The sequence below is a fragment of the Coenobita brevimanus genome, chromosome 1 (genome assembly GCF_032717465.1).
Source record: "Coenobita brevimanus isolate Jiangsu-jjx chromosome 1, ASM3271746v2, whole genome shotgun sequence".
In the NCBI taxonomy this organism is placed as follows: domain Eukaryota; kingdom Metazoa; phylum Arthropoda; class Malacostraca; order Decapoda; family Coenobitidae; genus Coenobita; species Coenobita brevimanus.
This window is the reverse complement of record NC_136954.1, coordinates 36,165,164-36,191,109: the sequence shown is the minus strand read 5'-3', so window position 1 is coordinate 36,191,109 and position 25,946 is coordinate 36,165,164. Positions and strand designations below refer to the sequence as shown.

Here is a 25,946-nt window from a genome sequence, read left to right as displayed (position 1 = left end):
CACACTCACAGGCTTCTAGAACATTTCAACAACAGTATAGCCCACGTGACACGACCCCTGCTAAACGGGAATGTAGGAATCAGAGATCAGAAGGGGGCTGGCGATCGTAGCGAAAGGCTGTACATAGAGAGCGAGAGAGGAGGCGGCTAGCAACAGGGCGAGAGTGTGGCAGAGAGAGAGAGAGAGAGAGAGAGAGAAGCCAGGGAGGTAGCTCGCGGGACTCTACTTCACTCGTGTGTGAGAGACTTTGTTAATATTTCCAAGACAAATAAAAATAGTCCCATACTCATCTTTACCTCTCCTGTCATTGCATGACAAAAGGGAACGAAGATTATCTACTTACAAAACTACTCACGTATAACAACCGCTCTTCCACTAGTCTAATATATATATATAACTGATCTACAAAACTTCACTACAAGAAGCTACGAAGTTTCTGTAAGATATACACCATCGCCTGCAACCGCTTGTCTTCTGTGTTCTTTTCTCTTTTTCTTCCTCTTCTTTTGGCTGTTCTTCTTTTCTTCACTTCCCTTACTTATTTCTCCTCTCTTCTTTCTGCCACTCCTCGTCTCTCCCTTCTTGTTTCTCCATATTCTTCTAGTTAGTCACTCCTTCATTCCTCTTTCACTCTTCCTTCTTATGATCCCTTCCTTCTCATTCCTCTTTCTTCTTCCTTCTTGTGACTCCTTTCTTCTCCTCCTCTTGTTTTCCCCTGTACGTACACCACAGCCTCGGGCCATTTCTCACATTTGTCTATCGCAACCCTCCTCCTCCTCTCCTTCCCTCCTGCCCTTTTCTACCTCCTTTCATCTCTCTCCTTTCCTCTTCTATCATCTTTGCTTCTCCCCTCTTCTCCTTTGTCTTCCTCTTCCTGTTCCTCCTCGTTACTACTTATTCTTCTCATCTTTCCCTTCTCCCCCTTACCAACCTTCTCATTCTTACCTACCTCCTCCTGCTTCGTCGTCTTCTGATCGTTCACTTTCATTCTTGTCATTTCCTCCTCCCCTTTTGTCTCCTCCTCCTCCCCTATTTCTCTTCCTCTTCCTCATTCTTCTCCTCCTTCTCCTTTTCCCTAACGCACAGGGGCGGCCAAATTCAATGCGTGCCCCTAACTTTTACTCACTCACTGTCACCCAATTACTTGAAATATGAAACCTGGCAAGATGAAACCGCAGGGTTATTTAAGCGTCACTTCCGGGGGTTTGTGTTGAGGGGCTGGGAGTGTTGGAAGTGAGTCTGGTGTGATTCTAGTGTGTCTGGCGTGTGTTTAAGATGCGTGGGGTGTTCATTTGGGTTATGTCAAAGGAGTGTCTAAAAACAAACGACAACTTCTGTTATGTGCTGGGGTGGATACGATTAAGGTGGATGCAGTTATCAGATGTGTCCATTGTCTTAATCTACTCTCCTTACCCCCAGTTTTTCCCTTTTCTCTTCACCGTCTCTCTCTCTCTCTCTCTCTCTCTCTCTCTCTCTCTCTCTCTCTCTCTCTCCAGCAATATCCTCACCTCATGTGCCAATATCACAGTCGTCTCTGATCCTCTTCCATCTTTTTCCTCTTTACCGTCTCTTTCAGTTCGCATCTCCCCTTTAACTCTCTCTCTCTCTCTCTCTCTCTCTCTCTCTCTGCCTTCCCTCCTCTATACCCCCTTCCTCCCCCTCTTCACTCCCCTTTCCTTTCCTCCTGTTCCTCTCATCTCTTCACCCCTTTACCTCGTTATCCCCCTCCTCTCCTCTCTTTTCCTCCCACCAACAAACCCCTCTTCCTGTGTCCCTATATATGTCTCACCTGATCCTCTCCTCCCCCTACCCCGGCTCCTCATAATATTCCGTTTATATTCTCCCCCATGGCCACTTTAGAGTATCTCTCTCTCTCTCTCTCTCTCTCTCTCTCTCTCTCACACACACACACACACACACACACACACACACACACACACACGGCAACTTACACACGTACACACAGTAAAGTTGGCAATTAACAGACAAAATGTTAAATGGCTCACAGTCGAATTATTAAGACTGACAGCCTGAAGGTGTGGGCAAACCTCTATTGCCTGACGGTCCATTGTCACTATTTATTCATCAGTTTGGAATTCCAGACATGTACAAGGATCACTGACTATCCCTGCACATGTATTTTTTATTCCTGATATGTCTAGGCGATTTTATTAAACTTATGAGAGACTTTATGGACTGTGATATCCATTCTGTGAACTATTTTTACACGTTTCCTTACCTAGAAAATTCATGGTTAGGTCAGGTTTGTTTTCCTAGTATCAGGTTAGATAAGTTTGTTAGCCAGGTAGTTTAGGTTTGTTTTCTTGGTGTCAGGTAGGTTTGTTAGTCAGGCAGGTAATCTGTCAGGTTGGGTTAGGTTAGGATAAGTTAAGTTAGAATAGAAAATAAGAAACACTGGAAGAATGCACATCCTGGGAAAATCAAACTCAGCAGGGAATGCAACAATGGTATACAGAACGGAAATGTGGGAACTGGAGACGCTGGTTATAATTCCCGTTATCTCTCTCACTCCATGCTGATAACAATCGTTTGGAGTGAGCAAAATAAAATAAAAATGCAAGGTATTAGATTGAAGATGCTACTATTCACGTTGACGGTCTCTGTGTTGTTAGTGAAGAGAGAGAGAGAGAGAGAGAGAGAGAGAGAGAGAGAGAGACTCAACACTCACTACACCCCTTTGACCATCTCGGTGTTTAAGATCATCTCCAACGAAAGAGAGTCAAAATTAAGAAATGAACGAAGAGAATGATAAAAGATACTGATAAAGCACTATATAAGATAAACTGCACACTTACTCTGACCGTCTCGCTGTTGAGTGTCATTTCCACCACGTCCAGTGAGTACAGCTTCCTCTTACCCTCGTCCGTGAAGCTGATGTTGCCTGTCAGTCCCTCCATCTCAACCTGCAACAACAATACCAAGATAATGCAAGAAACACACCAACAATACCAAGATAATGCAAGAAACACACACCAACACTTAGTACGGGTAACGAATTTATTTGCTGGTTTACTTTCACGTGATGGTACTGGTCCACTCTCCCAAATCAAATACTAAGTCGTGGCTGCGTGAAAGTTCGATGAATTTTAGGTATGGGGTACCAATGAGTCTCCTTAGTTTCTAGCCAAATTAACCCTCCAGTCTGAATACACATGACCATTAAATGAGCTGAAAACGGTCATGAATATTTGTCATGTTAAATTTTCAAAACGTGCTATAACATAATATACAAATATTCCGTTCGACAGTCTGTTTGCTTCGCAGGACAAAGTCAACTCAAACAGATCTGATCTAATCTGAGTCAAAGTTGGTGGAAAGGATATGAGCTAGGCAAGGATGAAGCAAGTAGATTTCTAGAGTAATCCGTCGAATGTCAAGGTCACACGGCAAGGTAAAATATTCGACACTTGGACCAGCTGGAGGTGGTGGGTGTTGCAATCCCAGTGCTGCTGCTTGTCATTATATTATTAATTTTACTGATCTTGCTATTTTTTATGATTTTCAATTTCAGAGAGAGAGAGAGAGAGAGAGAGAGAATGAAAATCCTTGAAGACTATCAGTGCCAAACCGAATCTCCACCTCTCTCTCTATGTCTTTGTCTCCCCCCCCCCTCTCTCTCTCTTGTTAACATAGCAATGTGCGTTTAACAGTGCACCACCACCCCCATGCCTCAGCTCACCCTGCTGCTGTCTGTCATATTCCCATAAACCTGCTGCACACCTCATCCGCTAAGCACCCTACCACCGCTGCCATACCAGTGCCTTCCCTCGCTTACACAAGGATATTATTGTACGCACAGCCTCCCCATGGACTCAGAACACTTCTGTCCAGGATGCAGTGTCATTCCTTCGGTGCGAGAAACCTTCCTTGACTTGAATTATGACGTCTGGAGGTAGAGGTACGGTCAGCATCAAAAGTCCTGTCGCTTCTCCTGCTTTTTTTTTTTTCATGGTCTATGAAAATCTGTGTGGTGAATCTGTAGCAACGGACACAGATGACACCGATCAGTGGCCAAATAAAGTGATCAGTTTAAGTTACTGTGGACTCATCTCACTGCTTTTTAAAGCAGGTGGAGAGAAAACTAAGAGGCGACAGATTTTTTTATGCCGACCGCTTCACCCTGTCCCCCTAAATCTCTTACAAAGAAAATAAACAGCCGCACACTTGCTGGTCTTTTCGAGGCTATTTGTTATAGTGAAGGTTTTAACTAACAAAACTATTTTATGAGTTAAAGGCAAAGAGGGAATAGAAGGATGTCATGCTGTGTCTTTCCTGCCAATGAGCTACGTGAAAATCTGTGCTATATGAAGGCAAATGAACTATGGCTATGAACTTTTTGCACCCTATTATTCCACTTATACTCTTTTTACCCTAACTTAACCTAAAACTGCCATCTCTCCACCTTCAATGCTGAGTTGTAACAATAGATTAACACTAGAATATGATGCCAGTCAGGAAACAGTGATGGGGAGAGGATGTAGAACTTCAGCAATATCTTTTTCTGCCATTCAGCTACATGAAATAAGCCGCAACAGGACGAAAATCTGGCATGTTATGGTAAGAAAGGGTATAGTGCAATAGTTACCCTCTTTAGCACAATAACATGTCCACAGTGCCACCATAACACATTACACATTGCCCACAAGTGTCTGGCATCGTCTTTTATTCGTTCTGGACACCTTACCCCACGTCCACACTGACACCCTAATATTCCATACTACAACATAATTCTACATCCTGCACCCTAATATTCCATACTACAACACCATTTAACATCTTAAAACCCTTATATTCAACGCTGACAACCGAATTCTACACCCTGACACCCTAATATTCCACACAACCTTGTTTTACACCCTGACACACTAATCTTCCACAATGACAACCCAATTCTACACCCTGACACCCTAAATATTCCACATTGACAACCTTGCTTTACACCCTGACCCATACTTCTTAACACTCTAATATCCCACCCTGACACTTAATCCTACAACCTAACAGAACCTACCACAGACATTCCCACACTATCACTGAAGAAACACCTACCTACCCACTTCACGCGCAGGGCAAAACAACACCCCGATCGGACCACACAACTACATGCCACCCGTCCTGTCGTCCACCAACCAGGGGTATCCTTGAACAGAGCTGGTCGTGTTCCCCTGGCTAGGCTTAGAGCAAGACATCACCCAGCCCTCCTCAGATATCAGTTTAGATTTGGGCTGGGTATAATCACAGATGACATGTGCCTCGTTTGTACACTAAACCCACACAACGTAACACACATTATGAAGTACTGCACAGCACATGCCACACTAAAATACAGACGCAGTATCAACGGTGCACAGAACCTATAGAACAACCTTATAGGAGCGGTTTTTTACCTGTGGTCGACGGGTATGCTTGGTCAGGAGGTCCAGGGTTAAGCAACAAGAACAACAACAACAACAGCCTCTGGGCACCATAATACTCCTCCCTAGTGAATTATTTTTCCTATCAAGCACTCTAACATCTCTACAGTACATATCTAACTCCTCACCCACCTTCCTCAAGTCCCTGGTGGTCTTTTGTTATTCACTCCTGACATCCCTCCTGCAAGTCCACCCTAACACCACATTATTGCACACTGACACCCAATTCTATATCCTGACACCTGAACCACCATTCTTGACACATATACTCCACTCCGGCACCCTAATACCCTACCCTGGCACTCAAATACTCCACCATGGCACCCTAATACTCCACCCTGACACCTACTCCTGGACCCACCTTCCTCAAGTGCCTGGTGATCTTCTCGCCGTGCTCCCAGACGCTCTGATCAGCGTCATTACTGTGGCAGCTGATGATCCGCGGCGCCCCCAGCCCAGAAGACTCATCAAACACGTCCACTTTCTTGTGCTTCAGTAGTCTGGTCAGCGCCTCAGCAACCACCCTCACCGCGTCGTAGATCAGTGCTGACTGGGCCTGGGGAAGAGAGGATGGGCTGATTTTTGTGCTGTTGCTGAGGAAGAAAAATCGGAAGGAAGAAGAAGAAGAAGCAGAAGAAGAAGAAGAAAAAGGAGGAGGAGGGGGAGGAGGAGGAGGAGGAGGAGGAGGAGGAGGAGGAGGATTACATAGGAAAGCAAACAGCAACAGACCTTATGGTCCTTTCGAGGCTGCTTGTTACAGAGAAAACTATGACTACAAGATCTAACTCTACATGCTAAAGGATAAGGATAGTAAAGCGAGAAGGCTCGCAGGAGGAGGAGGAGGAGGAGGAGTACATAGGATTACATAGGAAAGCAAACAGCAACAGACCTTATGATCCTTTCGAGGCTGCTTGTTACAGAGAAAGCTATGACTACAAGATCTAACTCTACTTGCTGAAGGATAAGGATAGTAAAGTAAGAAGGCTCCCAGGAGGAGGAGGAGGAGGAGGAGGAGTACATAGGATTACATAGGAAAGCAAACAGCAACAGACCTTATGGTCCTTTCCAGGCTGCTTGTTACAGAGAAAACTATGACTACAAGATCTAACACTACATGCTGAAGGACATGGATAGTAAAGCAAGAAGGCTCCCCCCACCACCAAACCCTCCAGGAAATAGTGAGAAAAACCACCATGCAGCATGGAAAAACTGACATGGAAATTTCATGGGAAATACTGGAAAGAAAAAGTCACATTCTATAATACTTTGTTTATAGGCTACCCGATTGAGTAACCTAAAAGAGAAAGTAATCAAATAAACTAATAGTTACAGCATGACATTATTAACCGGTACATTGAGTTAATGCGAAGTCTGTGGACATAACGTGGAAACTACACACTGCACAGTGTGGATGTTTAGAAGTGGTGCGGCAGCCTTGCCTGACGCTTTTTAGGGAGGCAGCAGTCAATCAGGCCCTAGCTCCGTTCACCCCACTGAGACAAGGAACCCTCCCATGTGGGACAAGTACACAAGTTTCATCCTGAAGCAGTGACCCCTGGTATATTAAAAAAATCCCGATGGTGGTCACTTGACTAACAGGGACCCTCAGTGATCCACAGCCCATCACAGCTCGAAAGTAAGAGTAGTGACCGTTTACTCCAGGCTATCTTTGCAGATCCTAATCTGTGCTCATATTACTTTCTTTGCATTGGGGAGATTGAAAAATAAATAAGACGAGTGTCTTAGAGGAAGGGGACTGAACAATGCACAGTGTAGATGCACAATGCACAGAGTGGATGTTTAGGGGTGGTGCGGCAGCCTTGCCTGATGCTTTTTAGGGAGGCAGCAGTCAATCAGGCCCTAGCTCCATTCACTCCACTGGGACGAGGAACTCTCCCATGTGGGACAAGTACACAAGTTTCATCCTGAAGCAGTGACCCCTGGTACATTAAAAAAAAAAAACAATGGTGGTCACTTGACTAACAGGGACCCTCAGTGATCCACAGCCCATTACAGGTCAAAAGTAAGAGTAGTGACCATTAACTTAGGGCTATCTGTGCAGATCCTAATCTGTGCTTACTGTATATTACCTCTTTTTTTTATTTTTATGCAAGGAAGAAGGAACCAAAGGCCATGAGCCAGCAGTAACAGTTCCCTCCAAGAGAAAAACAAAATACAATAGAGAGCCAAATTCAAGATATGATCATTTTGAGATGCCTTGACACACTGCGTTTGAAAGACTGGAGATCATAGGCAGCAGGAAATACAGACAGAGGGAGACAGTTCCAGAGCTGATCTGTTGCATAAATGAAAGACTGGGAGTAACGGTTAACTCTTGCATTAGAGAGCTGGACAGAAAAGGGATGAGAGTTTGCTGCCAGATGGGTGCTACGCGCCCGTCGTAGAAGTGGAGGAATGCAAGCAGACAGTTCAGAGGAGCAGTGACCATTAAAGTAGCGATAGAAAAGAGATAAAGATGCAACAGTGTGGCGAAGAGACACAGGTTGAAGGGAGTCAGTAAGAGGAGGAGAGTTAATGAGACGAAAAGCCTTTGACTCCACCCAATTGAGAAGTGCTGTATGTGGGGAGCCTCCCCACACATGAGAGTTGTACTCCACACAGGGGCGGATATAACCCCTGTATAGAGTCAACAATTGTTCAGGGGTAAAGAAAGAGCGGAGTCGGCTTAGCACACCCAATCTCTTGGAAGCAGATTTTACAAGAGATGTAATATGATTTTTCCAAGATAAGTCCCAAGTAAATGAAACCCCAAGCATGTTCAAGGATGATGCAGGATTAAGCTGAATATTATTAAACATTAGTGGGTATACCTGTGGAAGATTTTGTATTGAGTAAATCAAAAAATGTATAATGACATGATGCAACGCTATGTTAAGTTTACGGAGTGTCCTGCAGACACGAGGGGACTGCACAGTGTGGATGTTTAGGGGTGGTGCGGCAGCCTTGCCTGGCACTTTTAAGGTAGACAGCAGTCAATCAGGCTCTAGCTCCGTTCACTCCACTGAGACAAGGAACTCTCCCATGTGGGACAAGTACACAAGTTTCATCCTGAAGCAGTAACCCCTGGTACTGTACATTTACAAAATCCCGATGGTGGTCACTTGACTAACAGAGACCCTCAGTGATCCACAGTCCATCATAGGTCGGAAGTAAGAGTAGTGACCGTTAACTCAAGGCTATCTGTGCAGATCCTAATCTGTGCTTATGTTACTTTATTTGCATTGAATAAATTGAAAAAACTATAATGAAGTGACGCGACACTATGTATGGGTACGTTGTTTTAACAGGGTGTCTTGTAGACAAAGGGGCAGGAGGAGGAGGAGGAGGAGGAGGAGGAGGAGGAGGTGGCGGTGGCGGCGGCGGCGGTGGAGGAGGAGGAGGAGGAGGAGGAGGAGGAGGAGGAGGAGGCAGCAGTGGTGGAGGAGGAGGAGGAGGAGGAGGAGTACATAGGATTACATAGGAAAGCAAACAGCAACAGACCTAATGGTCCTTTCGAGGCTGCTTGTTACAGAGAAAACTATGACTACATGATCTAACTCTACATGCTGAAGGATAAGGGTAGTAAAGCGAGAAGGCTCCCCCCACCACCAAACCCTCCAGGAGAAAGTGAGAAAAAACACCATGCAGCATGGAAAAACTAACATGGAAATTTCATAGGAAAAACTGGAAAGAAAAAGTCACATTCTATAATACTATGTCTATAAGCTACCCCACTGAGTAACCTGAAAGAGAAAATCAAATCAACTAATAGTTACGGCATGACATTATAAATCAGTACATTGAGTTTATGGGAAGTCTGTGGACATAATGTGGAAACTATACACTGCACAGTGTGGATGTTTAGGGGTGGTGCAGCAGCCTTGCCTGGCGCTTTTGAGGTAGGCAGCAGTCAATCAGGCCCTAGCTCCATTCACTCCAGTGAGACAAGGAACTCTCCCATGTGGGACAAGTACTCAAGTTTCCTCCTGAAGCAGTGACCCCTGGTACATTAAAAAAAATCCCGATGGTGGTCACTTGACTAACAGGGACCCTCAGTGATCCACAGCCCATCACAGGTCGAAAGTGAGAGTAGTGACCATTAACTCAGGGTTATCCGTGCAGATCCTAATCTGTGCTTATATTGCCTTCTTTGCATTGGGGAGATTGAAATATATATGACGGGTGTCTTAGATAAAAGGGGGCTGCACAGTGCACAGTGTGGATGTGCAATACACAGAGTGGATGTTTAGGGGTGGTGCGGCAGCCTTGCCTGGCGCTTTTTAGGTAGGTAGCAGTCAATCAGGCCCTAGCTCCGTTCACTCCACTGAGACAAGGAACTCTCCCATGTGGGACAAGTACACAAGTTTCATCCTGATGCAGTGACCCCTGGTACTATTGCGGCCAGGAGTTCTTAGCCACCCTCGTTCAGCCAACCCATGTATGTGGGAGCGTCGCATTCACGGGCACAGAAGTTGCATTCGAAGCATTTCTGTCGAAAAATATCCCTTCAGCTTTGGCCTTATACTAATGGATAAAGCATTAGTAATATTTACTTTGAAGGTTTGACTCTGATATCACGAATATATCATACTGATTATTTAATAACTTGTTCCTCGTATAGAGCCAAGCAAGTGACAAATATGTATATTTGGTTCTACTCCACGACGTCCTGTAGGTTTGAACCAGCGAACACAGAGTGAACAAGTTCGAAACACTCATTTGTTAACAGAGAGAGAGAGAGAGAGAGAGAGAGAGAGAGAGAGAGAGAGAGAGAGAGAGTGTATGGTGGACGCCTGTGAATTTTAGAATAAAGAGGTGGAGGCAGACTGGCAAGGGATGAGAAACCCTGGATTCCTGTGATCCATTGAAAACAGACCACAGAGTGAATATTTCTTCCATCAGTCACTAGAACTTGCCTTGCTTTGTGATTTTATATATATATATATATATATATATATATATATATATTAGGATTGCTTTCGTTGGAGTAATGAATTAGGAGATAAATGCTGTTGATTTAACAAAAAGCTTTGCTTAAGAAAGTAATTTGCCTCTCTGTCCAGAGAGAGATATCCAGTTAATGAGAAAAATACTCATGAGTTTGCTAAAAATCTCCAGGTGCCAACCACCAGAGAGAGAAAAAAATGCAAACATAAGGCATTTAACAGAAGTTACGCAGCCTGCCAAATTATCTGACAAAGTCAACTGGCTTTACCCAGAATAAAATCCATCTTTCATTATGTCCGACGAGACGTCATTCTGGGATTAAACTCCTTCGTCATCAGCCAAAGGAAAAATTCCCTGTTTAGCTCAAGCACCTTATTTACTCGTATCGCATAAAATCATGTGTATGTAGCCGGAATGAACCCCCTTATCTACGGCCTGGCAAACTCCCCGTAAAGAGTACCCGGTACTATTTTCTACCGACTGAGTTAAGCGGTGAGACTCATCTTTCGTGTAAGGAAATCCACCCCGCCTCTGTGTGTGTGTGTGTGTGTGTGTGTGTGTGTGTGTGTGTGTGTGTGTGTGTGTGTGTGTGTGTGTGTGTGTTGAACTGCAAGTATCTGACTTGTGGAGCATGGTATGCGGGTTGGTAGGTTGGTGACTGGGTGGATGGACTGGTTAATGTAGGCTGGTTGTTTCACAGGCGGATTAGATGGCGTGGGTGGGCGCGGGGGAGGGAAAGGGTTGTTGGGCTGGTTAAGTGAGGTTCGTGCATTAAGTGGGGTGGGTGGTGGGGCTACCTTTAGGACAAGGCAAGAGACGGGTTTGTGTCGTCCTACTTTTGAAACATTCTGTATTGAGTAAGGTTGTGGGTATGTGCGCTGATGGGTGGGTGTGTAGGTGGATGGACGGATTGTGGGAAAACAGGCCACTGGGACTAGGTGATATGAGTTAATGTCCGAGTTGGGAAGAGTTTAGTGTGCGGAAAATCGGTCCACAGGAGATATTATTCTGGAATTATGCTGAAGTAGGTATAAATATATCCAGTGGATTACAACAGGTCCATCGTGCAATACTTCTGTTGGTTAAGAGGTCTGTGTTTCAACTGCACGCATCAATGGGTGATATAACCACGTCGGATAACAGGTTTATAGGGAAAATAGGTTCATTTATGAAAAATACATCCATGGGTATACGTCCATGTAGGAAACCTGTATCCATGGAGAGATTCAAGGTTGACGGAAAAATTGGTCCGTGGGGAGAAAATACATCAATGGGGAAAATTAGTTTGTGGGAAAATAGGTTACGTAGAAAAGTTGGCGTCTTTGAAAAAAAAGTCGATAAGGAAAATAGATCCATGGGGCATTGTGCTCCGAGTGGTGAAAATGTCCATTGATAAAAATATTCATGGGGTGAAAATAGGTCCACTGGGGCATACACGTACTGTAAACATACATAGATATATTTAAAATAAGTGGGACCTAAAACATCCAACTTTTAACAGTGACCGTTGCCTTTCAGGCTTACCACTGCACACCTTGGACCAAACAACCATTAGCCAGACATATTACCACTTCGTCATCCAGTCATTATATTTCATAATTTACCTTCATTTAGTCTTTTAGGCACAGAAAGCCAACCGAAACGAAAGGAAAAATCCCTGTTTAACTGTGTTGAGCACCTCATTTCTCCACCTCATTCCTCTAAAATTCACAGGCACCCGCTACTCTCTCTCTCTCTCTCTCTCTCTCTCTCTCTCTCTCTTTCCTGTTAACAAATGAGTGTTTCGACCTTGTTCACTCTGTGTTCGCTGGTTCAAACCTACAGGACGTCGTGGAGTAGAACCCAATATACATATTTGTCACTTGCTTGGCTCTATACGAGGAACAAGTTATTAAATAATCAGTATGATATATTCGTGATATTAGAGTCAAACCTTCAAAGTAAATATTACTATTGCTTTATCCAGTAGTACAAGCCCAAAGCTGAAGGGATATTTTTCGACAGAAATGCATCGAAGGTAACTTCTGTGCTCGTGAATGCGACGCTGCCACATACACGGGTTGGCTGAACGAGGGTGGCTAAGAACTCCTGTCCGCAATAGTACATTAAAAAAATCCCGATGGTGGTCACTTGACTAACAGGGACCCTCAGTGATCCACAGCCCATCACAGGTCGAAAGTAATAGTAGTGACCGTTAACTCAGGGTTATCTGTGCAGATCCTAATCTGTGCTTATATTACTTTATTTGCATCGAACAAATTGAAAAATGTATAATGACGTGACGCGACACTATGTACGGGTACGTTGTTTAAAGGGTGTCTTGTAGACAAAAGGGGAATGAACTTACACGTAGCTATAAAAGAAAGTTATTCGGACAGAAAAAGAGTCAGCTGAGGATTCTCGTGCAAATACTTGTCTATTTTGTTTTTGAATGTCTCAATTGAGATACTGTTCACGGTATCTGAGGGTAATCTGTTCCAGATATTTACAACTCTGATAAAGAAGAAGTACTTTGCTTCATGGGATTGGAAACGCTTTCCCACAATTTTGCAGCCATTACTTCTGGTTTGACTCGACCGGTCTACTGTATATCAAAATATTTATTCATGTCTAAGTTGTCATATCCCTTCATGATTTTGAAAACTTCAATAAGGTCCCCTCTTAACCTGCGCTTCGTTAAGCTAAATAATTTCAGTTCTTCAAGGCGTTCCTCATATGGTTTGTTTCTAAGTCGTGGTATCATTTTTGTGATTCTTCGCTGAATTTTCTCTAATTTTTCAATGTCCTTTCCGTAGTACGGAGGAGGAGGAGGAGAAGGAAGAGGCGGCGGCGGCGGCGGCGGCGGCGGAGGAGGAGGAGGAGGAGGAGGAGGAGGACACAATTTTTAGCATCAAACATGAATGTTGACTGGGCATATGAAGGAGGAGACAGGTTCAGTGCTGTTGGTGGGTGGTTGAGGCGAAAGAGAAATTAAAAGGAAAATAAAGAAACGATCGTCTTTTCCTGTTAAAACCAGACCGTCCCCTGGAAGACGACTCACAGCAGTCTAATGAAAATCAAAGTCCCTAACTGCAGGATAAGGAGTGGAATTAATGCACTGTCGATTTTGAGCTGCCTTCTAATGTCCTTTGAAGGCGTTGGAAAGAGGAAGGCGAATTTCTGAACGTAATATACGAAGGAGCCTAAAATATACTAAGACGTTGTAGATACACGAAGACGTTGAAACTATAATGCCAGGGCGTTGAAAGTAATGAACGAAGGTGTTGAATATACTATGCAGTGGCGTTCTAAGTTACACAGAAGGCGTTGAAAATAACACAGAAGACGTTGAAAATAACACAGAAGGCGTTGAAAAGAACACAGAATGCGCTGAAAAGTAACACAGAATGCGCTGAAAAGTAACACAGAAGGCGTTGAAAAGAACACAGAAGGCGCTGATAATAATATACAAAGGAGCCAAATGCAATGCACTGTACGTAGGATCTGAAAATACTATAAAGCGGCGGGGATTATTAGTGGGATTTTACCCATGGTTATTTTTACTGGGGGAATATGGGAGACTACCCCTCACTACGATACCTTCACTGCACTACACTACACTAAGGTACATTACATTACACTACAGTACACAACACTACACTACACTATGCTAGACTTCAGTACACTACACCACACTACATTACACCACACTACACTACACTGCACTGCAGTACACACCACACCACACCACACCACACTACATTACACTATACTACACTATACAGTGCTACACTACACTACACTATGCTACACTACACTGCACAGTGCACACCACACCATGCCACATCACAGCACAGCACATAATACAGTACACACACACACACACACACACACACACACACACACACACACACACACACACACACACACACTTTTGCATGACACCGGACATAAATATTTTTCTACACCTCCTTGAATTTAATAAACATAAAGCATGACAAACTGACACGAAATTAGCATATTTCTGGCTTTTATGAACAGCCTAAATGTTAAAAAGTGAAATTATAACAACGACCAAGTGAAAATGCCTTAATACATTTAATCAAACAGACTTTTATATCCTTCAGCAGCATGGAAGATTACATTTTAGTCTTCCTCTATCCAATGTGGCAACTGTATTAGAATTGCATGAAGGAGCATTAGTACCCGCACTAACATAATTATGGGCGCGAGGCTGGTGACATGAAAATGAAAAGAGTTACAGCGGTGAAGAAGGATGTCTTGGGAAACGAGTGTGTGAGTGCGGAGAATGGAGAGGATGGGAAGTACTGTGATTCAACTTCAGGTGCCATCTCATAGCACTGAAGTGGTAAAGGAGGGCTATGTCCAACCCCTCCATTTCGAAAACTCTCTCTCTCTCTCTCTCTCTCTCTCTTATTTTAGGAAACAAATTAAATCGTCCGTCAGTACCAACAACAAAACAGTCCAGAAAGAATAAAGAAAAAAATATCCTCGCACTGAACTGGTAAACTTAGTAAAACTGCCACCATTTCCACCGTGCCACCAGCTTTTCCTTGACAAATTTCCACCACCTGACACCACCAGCAGGTCACTCTACAAGCTGGCCAAATTTGTCATGCAGTTTCGTCACGGTGGGGCAGAGGAGGTCTGGGCGAGACGACACAAGGTTTACTGCGGAGGAATTTGTATAGTTCACCAAAGCATGCCACTAGGAGCGCTGTGTGTGTGTGTGTGTGTGTGTGTGTGTGTGTGTGTGTGTGTGTGTGTGTGTGTGTGTGTGTGTGTGTGTGTGTGTGTGTGTGTGTGTGTGTGTGTGTGAGAGAGAGAGAGAGAGAGAGAGAGAGAGTTAATCTCTAGTCGTTAGCTAGAATATATTATTAAAACTGTCGCTGACCAGAAGAGGTTTAACTTTTTCGCCAATATTACCATTTAAAATACAAGAAGCGGTGCCAAGGCACAGCAAACCCATCCACGGCCGTCATTTTAGTGCTGACGTATGAACACATCAGGATATCTACCCAAAGATGTTACATACCAAATTTGGAGCAAATCGGGTGAATATTGACGGTTTTGTGCCCATTTGAAATTTTAGGCCAGACTCACCTGACACTGACCTTCTTACCGCTAACTAGGGGGTGGCCCCCCTGATGTAATGAGGCATGTTATACTGTAGGATGCATTTTCGAAAGATGCACCTATAGGCTTTGGTTTCATGTTGATATGACGAATTTGAATGGAGTTATGGCGGAAAAACTTTTTTTTTTTTTACATTTTTTTGGGCCTACAGCCTGGGCCTTGGCCTAATTTGGCCCAAAATTTGATCAGTTGATCAGAAGGGCACAGCCCATCACCCCTGTAAGTTTAGTCAAAATCGCATCAGTAGTTCTCGCGTAAAGTTCTTAACAAACAGAGGACAAACAAACAAACAAACCAAATGAAAACAATACCCGTCTCCCAGCCCCTCCTGGGCGGAGACTGGTAATAATAATTCCAAACTGCACTGGAGAAAAAAATAATCTAAAAGTGTTTCTTCATATTTTTCTTTCACGTACAATGCACAGATGTACCACAGAAAAACAGAGGCCAGTGTTTTTTTACCACAACACAGCCACACTATTTTCGCACCTCCACTTTTACTCTCTCTCTCTCTCTCTCTCTCTCTCCAAGCCTGAGTGGGACTATCGCCAGCACTTATAGCTGGTACAGTCAGCGTTGTCAATCCTTTTTTTCCTTGCTGTGAATCCCGTGCAGCTCGACTCAGTTCCTCCGAATCATTTACTGGTAAGAGGGAGAGTCGTTGGGAGATGTCTGACGCAAGTGTGGGGGTGGTGGTGTTGGGGGGTGGGATGCTGGGGGGGGGGACGTGACTGAGTAAATGCGGCACAAGTGTAATACAGATGTAGCACCATCGTATTTGTTAAAAGCGTAGGTTTACAATGTGCATGAGCTAAAACAAGCTCTTATTAATGGTAACGACACTGAGTAATGGATTCTAGTTGTATCTCAGAATGCTACTACAATCTGTGTGTTGAGGTTAACATATACAGGAACTGTCATTTAACGACAGTGCCAGAAGTCTGATAAATGCTGACAGTTGGAAGTGGTGGCATGTTACATAGGTTTGACAGGGCAATAATCGGGGAAACTGATTACATTTTTAACGAACAAGCAGCAAAAGGTATTGCAGTAGCATCTGACTTTATAACAGATAACTCATAAAGAACAACTACAGTAAGTTGGCATAATAATTATGACCATACCCACAATAATATGATTTTTTTAAGTGTGTTCGAAATTGCTTAAGAAAGACTGCAATTATTGAATCCATAATGATCTCTTAACTTTTGACCTAGATAATTATAATGTTTGCCATGAGATTAGGACTGACTCTTATTGTGCAGTATGCTATATTTACTTGTTCATGAATAACTGTTACATTAATCTTGCCATTGCTAGGGCATTTATAAGCGAACATGATTATTTATCTTTAGCCCAAATAGTATCAGATACGGCTCATACTTTAGATTTGTGTATCGTATCTCTGTAACCCCTACGGTGTTTGCAAGTATAGTATATCCTAGGTCTTAGCAAACTTTGAAGGGATAACCAGGTGTTGAGGTTGGCAATCGCCAGATGCATGGTTTGGAGGTTGGCCCCTACAGTCAGACATATTGTCAGTTGACACAAGGGCTAAAGAATGCAGGAACGAGGAGCTGATTGTTCTATCTCGGCCTAAATCGTTTGGTTTATACTTGCCCTATGACTACGAAAGATTCGAACAAGATCCATATTCTCCGAGAGGTTATAGAATGGAGTATGGTTGAACATTTATATAGAATGAATATTACAAAATGTGTGTTATCGTTTCCATAACATTGTATGCGTTTACTTTGTTGTTGTAGTGTTACAAATTGCCAATTGTCACTCCGACAATAGTGAAAGACTCACATGGTGAAGATTACATGAATACAAATAAGATAAAGGAAACGATATCTTTTGATTTATGGCCATAACATGATAACTCCATTAACATTATAATTTATCTGACTCGAAATTTACGGAACCATCAAGGAATCGATATCTGCGGTATTTCCTATGCACTGTGTAGTTTAACTTATACCGAACACTTGAGAAACTCATATTATTGTGAGTATGGTCATAATTATTATGCCAACTTACTGTAGTTGTTCTTTATGAGTTATCTGTTATAAAGTCAGATGCTACTGCAATACCTTTTGCTGCTTGTTCGTTAAAAATGTAATCAGTTTCCCCGATTATTGCCCTGTCAAACCTATGTAACATGCCACCACTTCCAACTGTCAGCATTTATCAGACTTCTGGCACTGTCGTTAAATGACAGTTCCTGTATATGTTAACCTCAACACACAGATTGTAGTAGCATTCTGAGATACAACTAGAATCCATTACTCAGTGTCGTTACCATTAATAAGAGCTTGTTTTAGCTCATGCACATTGTAAACCTACGCTTTTAACAAATACGATGGTGCTACATCTGTATTACACTTGTGCCGCATTTACTCAGTCACGTCCCCCCCCCCCCAAAATCCCACCCCCCAACACCACCACCCCCACACTTGCGTCAGACATCTCCCAACGACTCTCCCTCTTACCAGTAAATGATTCGGAGAAATTGAGTCGAGCTGCACGGGATTCACAGCAAGGAAAAAAAGGATTGACAACACTGACTGTACCAGCTATAAGTGCCGGCGATAGTACATTCTTCCTGATATTCACATTTCTGTCACCTCAACCTTCACACCTTTATGTTCGTATTTCACACCTGGCCGAGTTCACTTCATTTTCCATTTCAAATTTGCAGGAAGGAGGAGCAGTTACCCTCACAGGTAATTTTTTAGGGGCAATTAAATCTATTTCCTGTCAATGTGTGTGTGTGTGTGTGTGTGTGAGAGAGAGAGAGAGAGAGAGAGAGAGAGAGAGAGAGAGAGAGAGAGAGAGAGAGAGAGAAAGAGAGATGCTGCCATGGGAACGAAAGGCAATACCGACATTTAGGTAATAGCAGGGTAATCATGAAAACCTTAAAATGTATTTATTGAATATAATCGTATCTTAAAATTAAGAGTGATGCACACAAATGATACATATAACTAGCAAAATCCACAATCCCTAAATAATTCTCAGCGTTACCATGGTTACGGGAAAACAACAGGGACAATTAGGCACTACTAGGACAGCAGGAATTATCATAAAATGCAATAAAATAGTATTCTAAAATTAATAGCGGCATAACAACCCGCCATATGAACAAAACTATCCACGAAAACCTTGTGTTGCCATCTATAAAAAAAAAAATAGATAAATATAATAAATCGACAGCTAGGTAACAACAGGGCAATAAAGACAGCCGTAAAATATAGTCAAAGGGTAACATAAGGTTCAAAAGAGGAAAAAAAAAACTGATAATCCTCTGTGTCGTCATGGTTACGAAACGCAATATCGACAGTTAGACAATCAAGAATATCGTAAAATGTAATCGTGGCATATAATCCTATCCTACTGTTAGGACCAACACACAGATCGGGACATAAACAGAGAAGCCCACAATACCTGAGAATTCTGCGAAAACTAATATCGACAGTTAAGCAATGATAACTACGAGAAAAATAATCGTAAGAAAAAATAAATGGGAAATATAATGATCATAATAACAGCAAAACTCACAAAGGCAATATCAACAGCTAGACACTCAAATTTACCTTAATATATAATCGGCCTCTAAAATTAAGACTAAGAGTGGGGATGAGGAGACTGGCAAAGCTGAGAATACTACGCCTCTTAACTGAGGATTTGGCCTCTCAGCTGTTTCGGCGTGGCACATTACCCCGGGAATTGCCCCTGTAGCGTAGTGCAACCAGCTAAGACCACGCTAATCCACTGTAATTCCACCCTGCATACCCCTCCACACCTCCCACTGGCACGCCACCCACACGACTAGCCAGGTGTGTGTTTGTTATTTAGGTGTCGTGTGCGTCTAGGCCTGGCTGGCTTCCTTACACCAATTCCTTGACAATTTTTAACACCCTTCTATGTTCTTTAAATCTACTTAATATCGACCATGTTTATATTAACATCAATCACAACACTATTATAGTGACAGGAAGATAAGCTAGAGCAGCCTTATAATCCTGTGAGAATACAGCCCTAGGGCTCGTGTTCTCCTCGGTTAAGGAAGCTCAATAACACCTCTTCCTTAGCGATTTGTATTTAGACATGAGTAGTCAATATCCTATTGTACGTTATTTTGGCCAAGAATGGCGATATTGGAAGGATCTGTGAAACACAGAAGAGGACAGTGAGGTATAATAACAAAATAAATCGCGTAGGAAACGGTGTTAGGGAGCTTCTTCAACCGACAGAAATGCAGGCCTCGGTGTGGTACCAGTTTCTTTGCGATTTACTTTGCACATTACGCCTTGATATTCTGCTTCATTAGGCTTCCAGCCTGGGCATATGGTCGTATTCTAGGTGACGAAGGAGGCTTCGTAGTACCTGTTTCTAGGCGATTTATTATGCAGTGTCACACGGCCATCGGTCTGGGCAAATGTTCGTGTTCTAGGTGTCGCATTAGGGTACGTAAAACACCCCTTCCTTAGTGATTTATTAGCCATCGGTCTGGGCAACTGTTCGTGTTCTAAGTGATATAGAAGGCTACGTAACATCACTTCCTGAGTGATTTATTAGTCATCGGTCTGGGCAGCTGTTCGTGTTCTAGGTGACACAGAAGGCTACGTAACACCTCTTCCTTAGTGATTTATTAGCCATCGGTCTGGACAACTGTTTGTGTTCTAAGTGACACAAGGCTACGTAACACCATTTCCTCAGTGGTTTCTCTGGCCCAGTATACCCGGAATTTCTATGGCACGCTCCGGTACTGTCTCCCTCTGTCCGTATTTCCTACTGCCTATGATCTCCAGTCTTTCAAACGCAATGCGCCCAGGCATCTCGAAATGAACGGATCTTGATTTTGGCTCTCTGTTAGCTTTTTTTTTTTTTTTTTTTATAGAATAATTTTGCATGTGCCTGGCCTTTGGTTCCTTCTTCCTTGTATTAAAAAAATACATCCTTCACTTCCACGCAATCCACATGACATGCTGGGCCACTGTCTGGGTGTATGGTCGTCTTGTACGTGACACAGGAGGTTTCGCAGCACAACAGTTCTTTAGGCCCAGATTTTCATCCTTTTGCAGCTTATTTGCCGTAGCTCAGTCGCTGAAAAAAAAAAAATCTATGACTCTACATCCTTTAGGCAGCACTTCTTCATTACTAGCTTAATATTCCAGTGCTTATCTATTGCTATACCTGTAAGATGGAGGATGGCAATTTTACGCCAAGGTAAAGTGAACAGAGTATTTTTTTTTATGTTATATATTTCCATTAGCATCTGTCTCGCACTATGTTCGTGATCTAACGGACTAATTATTAAATATGAGTAAGTCCCAAATTTTGGGGTGGTATATGTATGAACACGTGTAACTGTTACCTGTAATTAGCCTTCTCCCCACCTTCATTATTGTAGATAACAGCCATTCTGGATTAGGTATGCTCTATCATCATTAACACCACCACCACGACCATCATCATCACTAACATCACTATCACATCATCATCATCGCTCCAGAAATTATCGCCAGATCTTGGGGAGGGGGGGGGGACTTGCACCCTTTCGATTCCCAGGCCAGTCAAGAGAACGTCGTAAGAGTAATGTCTTTTGACCCAGCCTGTTCGTCCTTAGAAAAGAAATACAGACCAACCAAAAATTTTGCAGATGCGTGTTGCAGTATGGGAAATTAGAACGTGTCTCCCTTCATGACCTTGGTATACTCTTTTGTTTTTAGTTAAAAGCCTTCTTATTCTCTTCTTATTCTCCTCTTTCTCCTTTTCTTCTTATGCTCTTCCTCTTCTTCTTCATCCAACCCCACCCTCACCTCAACATCCCTCCCCAAATTCCTCTACTTACTGTACACGAGGAGAATCATGCAAATATTTACAGTTATTATTGGCCAGCTCACAGGAGGCAAAGTATGACAACAAAGCCACACTACAGGTAAGAGAAGAGTAAGTCTCTCTCTCTCTCTCTCTCTCTCTCTCTCTCTCTCTCTCTCAGACCCGTCTTATGAGCTACTGTCTCTTTACCCACCCGGGAATTTGGTAAAACAAAAACTCGAGATGTTATGACCGTTCCCAAACCCACTATCTGGAGGAGGAGGAGGAGGAGGAGGAGGAGTTTAATATCCCTAGCTCACAAGTCAGTACAGCAATCTCCATAAATCAAGACTTATTTAGGACCACTGAATGGGGACACATAACAGTGTCTCATTTAATGCTAGTAAAAACAAATATATACAATTTACTAATAAACAGATATTGCCTGATTCGTATATTGCCTTCAATGCTACAAATACTCCTATCTCTATAAGTACTGATATTCTTGGTGTTTTACTTAACAGTGCCCTCAGCTGGACCTCTCATGTTAGAAAACATGCTAAAACCACTCCAAAGAAACATGGATTATTTTACAGAGTCCGTAACTTCTTCACTAGCGAGCAGTAAGCTATATTTTACAAAAGTCATGTGCGCTCTCAGCTGGAAAATTGCTCACCCTTGTGGAATGAATGTGAAGAGATGGCGCTAACACAACTTGACAAAACTGAGACCAATGCTGTTAAAATTATTAATAACCCTACTACTACAAATGAACTACCTCCCCTACAAGTAAGAAGGAATGTTGTCTCCCTTGCATTATCATCACCCGCTTTTAGAAGGTGGAGTGATAATGTTTCTGTGTGTGTGTGTGTGTGTGTGTGTGTGTGTGTGTGTGTGTGTGTGTGTGTGTGTGTGTGTGTGTGTGTGTGTGTGTGTGTGTGTGTGTGTGTGTGTGTGTGTGTGTGTGTGTGTGTGTGCTCCCATTACGAGTATATCTCATGAACGGCTTGAGATATAAACATGAAACCTTCAGGGTACCAAGATATGGCCAATATCTTGGCCGAGTTCGAAAATGGGCACTCGGGATCAACGTCAAGGTCACTAAAATGGCTGCCAAAGGTCAACTAGTTTTTACCGTCCGCCTTTAACACCATTATATCTCATGAACGGCTTGAGCTATCAACATGAAACCTTCAGGGTAACAAGATATGGCCTAAATCTTGGACTTGGCCAACAGCATATTCTGGTGGGCGATTAGCATTCGGCCAACGAATGCTTTTCTTTCATGGTACAGATACTTTTATAGCAAATGCTCACTCAAAGTTGCATCCATTGTGCCACCTCTCCGTGCCTTCCCCCGCGCTACACAGGCGTCTGGCAGCGCTCATGACCGGACAGTCACAATGCCATATTGCAGAACTTCTGCCTATCAGAATTCTTTTATTCCCCGAACTGCATCTCTTTGGAACTCGCCTCCCCAGTGTGGTTTCCCCCCAAACTTTAACGACGGCTATTCAAGTCCAACTGTTACAGATTTTTTATGACTGGAGGACACCCGTAATCTGGTGTGTAGATTATTTTTTTATTCAGTGGTTTTCTTCCTCCGTTCTGTTATTTAAAAACAACAAGAGGGAACACCTGCCTTCTGAACACGCTATCTCTTCCAAAATTTATCGGTAAAAAAAAAAAAAATCGTCTCGTGGCAGCAAGAATGTAAATAGTGTCCTACGAGATTTTCAAAGGAACTTCAGGGGGAAAGTATTAATTTTGAGTGAAAATTGCTGTACCAACGTGGGTTCAATTGTCAGCCGTCATGAAACTACAGTTACAGATGACCTATGGGTTTATTATGAGGCAAACCATTTTCGCCCCTAAGATCATAGTAACTTTAGCTCTGACAATGGTAGTGAACTGCACGTAGAGTGATACATTTTTTTCCCTAAAGAACAGCCTCAACATAACCTTATGTAAAAAAAAAAAAAAAAATCAATAACCCCCTGAATTTGCCTTTTCTACACACTATTCAGCTTCTCCCTAAATCAAGTAAAAATATTCTGGCGTTAAAAATATACCTACATAACTGGCTTCTCCACAGGGTGCTCTTGTTCTCATCGTCATTAACAAGTACCCATATAGCAGTTTAGCCACTTAAACGAAAGACCACTTTCAAGCAACACGATCCATGTAAAAAAATTTCTTATGTTAACTGAAATTAATATACAGTCACGCACGAGGGCAATGGCTGGAGTGGGCCCGGGCACCCACCCACCGACACAAACACACACACACACACACACACACACACACACACACACACACACACACACACACACGCGCGCGCGAGAGAGAGAGAGAGAGAGAGAGAGAGAGAGAGAGAGAGAGAGAGAGGAGGGGAAAAGGAGGGGAAGAGAGGACGAGACAGTGAGTAGGAATGAAAGAAAAGAGGTAGGAAGGAATGAGGGCAGAGAGGGAGGAAGGAATTCAGAAAGGAGAGAGGAAGAGAGAGAAAGATGGAGGTGGGGGGGTGGGGAGAGAGAGAATGAAAGCAGGAGGTAAGAATGAAAAGAGGAGAGAGACAGTGGAGTGGAGGGGGAGAGTGGAGGGGAGAGGAACACTGAAGCGTACAGGGAGATTGGAGAGGTTAGGGAAGGGAAGGGAAGGCAGGCAAGGAGGGGAGACAGACAGTAGAGAGACAGAAGGTAAAAAGAGGAGACAGAATAGAGAAAGAAGGCATGGCATGGAGGGAAGAGCGAGAATAGAGAAGAAAGAGGGTTGAGAGAAGAGGGAGTGGAGGAGAGAAGAAGGCGATCGGTGAGGAGGAAAAGAAATAAGTGAGAGCAACTAGACAACTACTGTGTCCCTCTGTCATACTATTCCTGCAACTACGGTCGTTTTTACAACTATTATCAACGGAGAAAGAAATGTAAATTTTTGTGGCTATTACTTTTTGCAATTGCCTGACACTGAAAATAACGCATTTTTTACAATAATAGTTTTTGCATCGAGTTCGACCTTGTATTTCTGTAACTACCACAGATATTTACAGCTTATTTCTGCAACAACCAAATACTACTGAAACTTTTACTTCTACAACTGCCATGTATTATTCCAACTTATACAGTATTTCTGCAACTGCCATTAGATACTGTAACTGGTGCAAATCTTTTACCACCTAAAAAACTGCACTCAAAGTAACTACTTGTAATTTCCTTAACATTTCCAATTACCATATATATGTGATAATAATGTATTTTTGAAAACTACTGTATCTTGTCGAACTATCCTATACAACTGTTTTTTTTTTTTTTTTTTTTTTTTTTTTGGCAACTACCATTCTTCTGCTTTTTCTCCTTTTTGCAAAGTACGTATATTCTTTATTATCAGTGAATATATTTTTGCAACTTTCTGCCCGCTCTTCTCCCTGGCATTTAAGTTTCAGTAGGCTTCTCCCTCCTCTACACTTCCTGCATCTTCAGTCACTTTCATGCACTTCCCAAGTCTCGTCATTTATATACGTGGACTGATGTGATACTATGCTGTCTTACATTTTCTTCCTTCCATGCTCTCTCTCTCTCCCTCCCTCTCTCTCTCTCTCTCTCTCTCTCTCTCTCTCTCTCTCACACACACACACACACACACACACACACACACACAGGCAGCGCTAGCTATCCGTCTCCCTGAGTAGACGCAAGATGGATGTTATCAGCCCTAAGACAAGTCAAGGGAGACGTGTTGCTTTGTGTTGGAGAGAGAGAGAGAGAGAGAGAGAGAGAGAGAGAGAGAGAGAGAGAGAATGGGGGGAGGGCAATGAGAATGGGGAAAGCAGGGAGAGAGAAGGAGCGAAAGGGAGTGACAGGGAAGAAGCGTAAGGGAAGGAGAGAAGGGAAGAGAGTAGGATGGGGAGAGGGAGGGAGAATGAGGGAGAAAGGGAAGCAAGAAGAAGAGGGAACAACGAAAGAGGAGAGAGGGGGAATAGAGAAAAGAGGGAAGGAAGAGACAGAGGGTAAGTTGAAAATGGGGGTGGGGAGAGAGGGGAAGAGAGATGAAGGAGGAAAGTAGGGAGGAAGAGAGAAGATAAATGAAAATATAAAGATCGAAGATAGCGAGGGTATGATGGGGAGGCAGGGAAGGGCTGTGTGTGTGTGTGTGTGTGTGTGTGTGTGTGTGTGTGTGTGTGTGTGTGTGTGTGTGTGTGTGTGTGTGTGTGTGTGTGTGTGTGTGTGTGTGTGTGTGTGTGTGTGTGTGTGTGTGTGTGTGTGTGCAATAAAGTAGCTAACGTTAAACCGTTTTCTTTAGGTGAATGCGTCACAGGAATATGATTACTAACAATGCCGAAGTAAAACTGCCAAACACAACCTGCACATACAGTCACCCTGCGTACCTCGCGGAACGAAACATCCACCTCATCATACCTGACTCCTATAACTCAACACAACCTGCATTAAATCATCTGGCTGTACAGCAGATGGAGGCAGACGACTAGAACTGTCCTGACCATGAGAGATAACCGCTAGAACTAACTTAGCATTAATTGTATCATTAGAATTAAATAGAGCTGCACAGATGAGCCTGAGAACAACAAACCACCATCAAAACCACCAC

The 25,946-nt window shown here is 43.1% G+C and overlaps 1 pseudogene; it reads right to left on the bottom strand.

Annotated features, from left to right (window-relative positions):
* The window catches only part of LOC145394155 (glutamate receptor 1-like), an 804,310-nt pseudogene that overhangs the window by 384,843 nt on the left and 393,521 nt on the right, over positions 1–25,946 (bottom strand).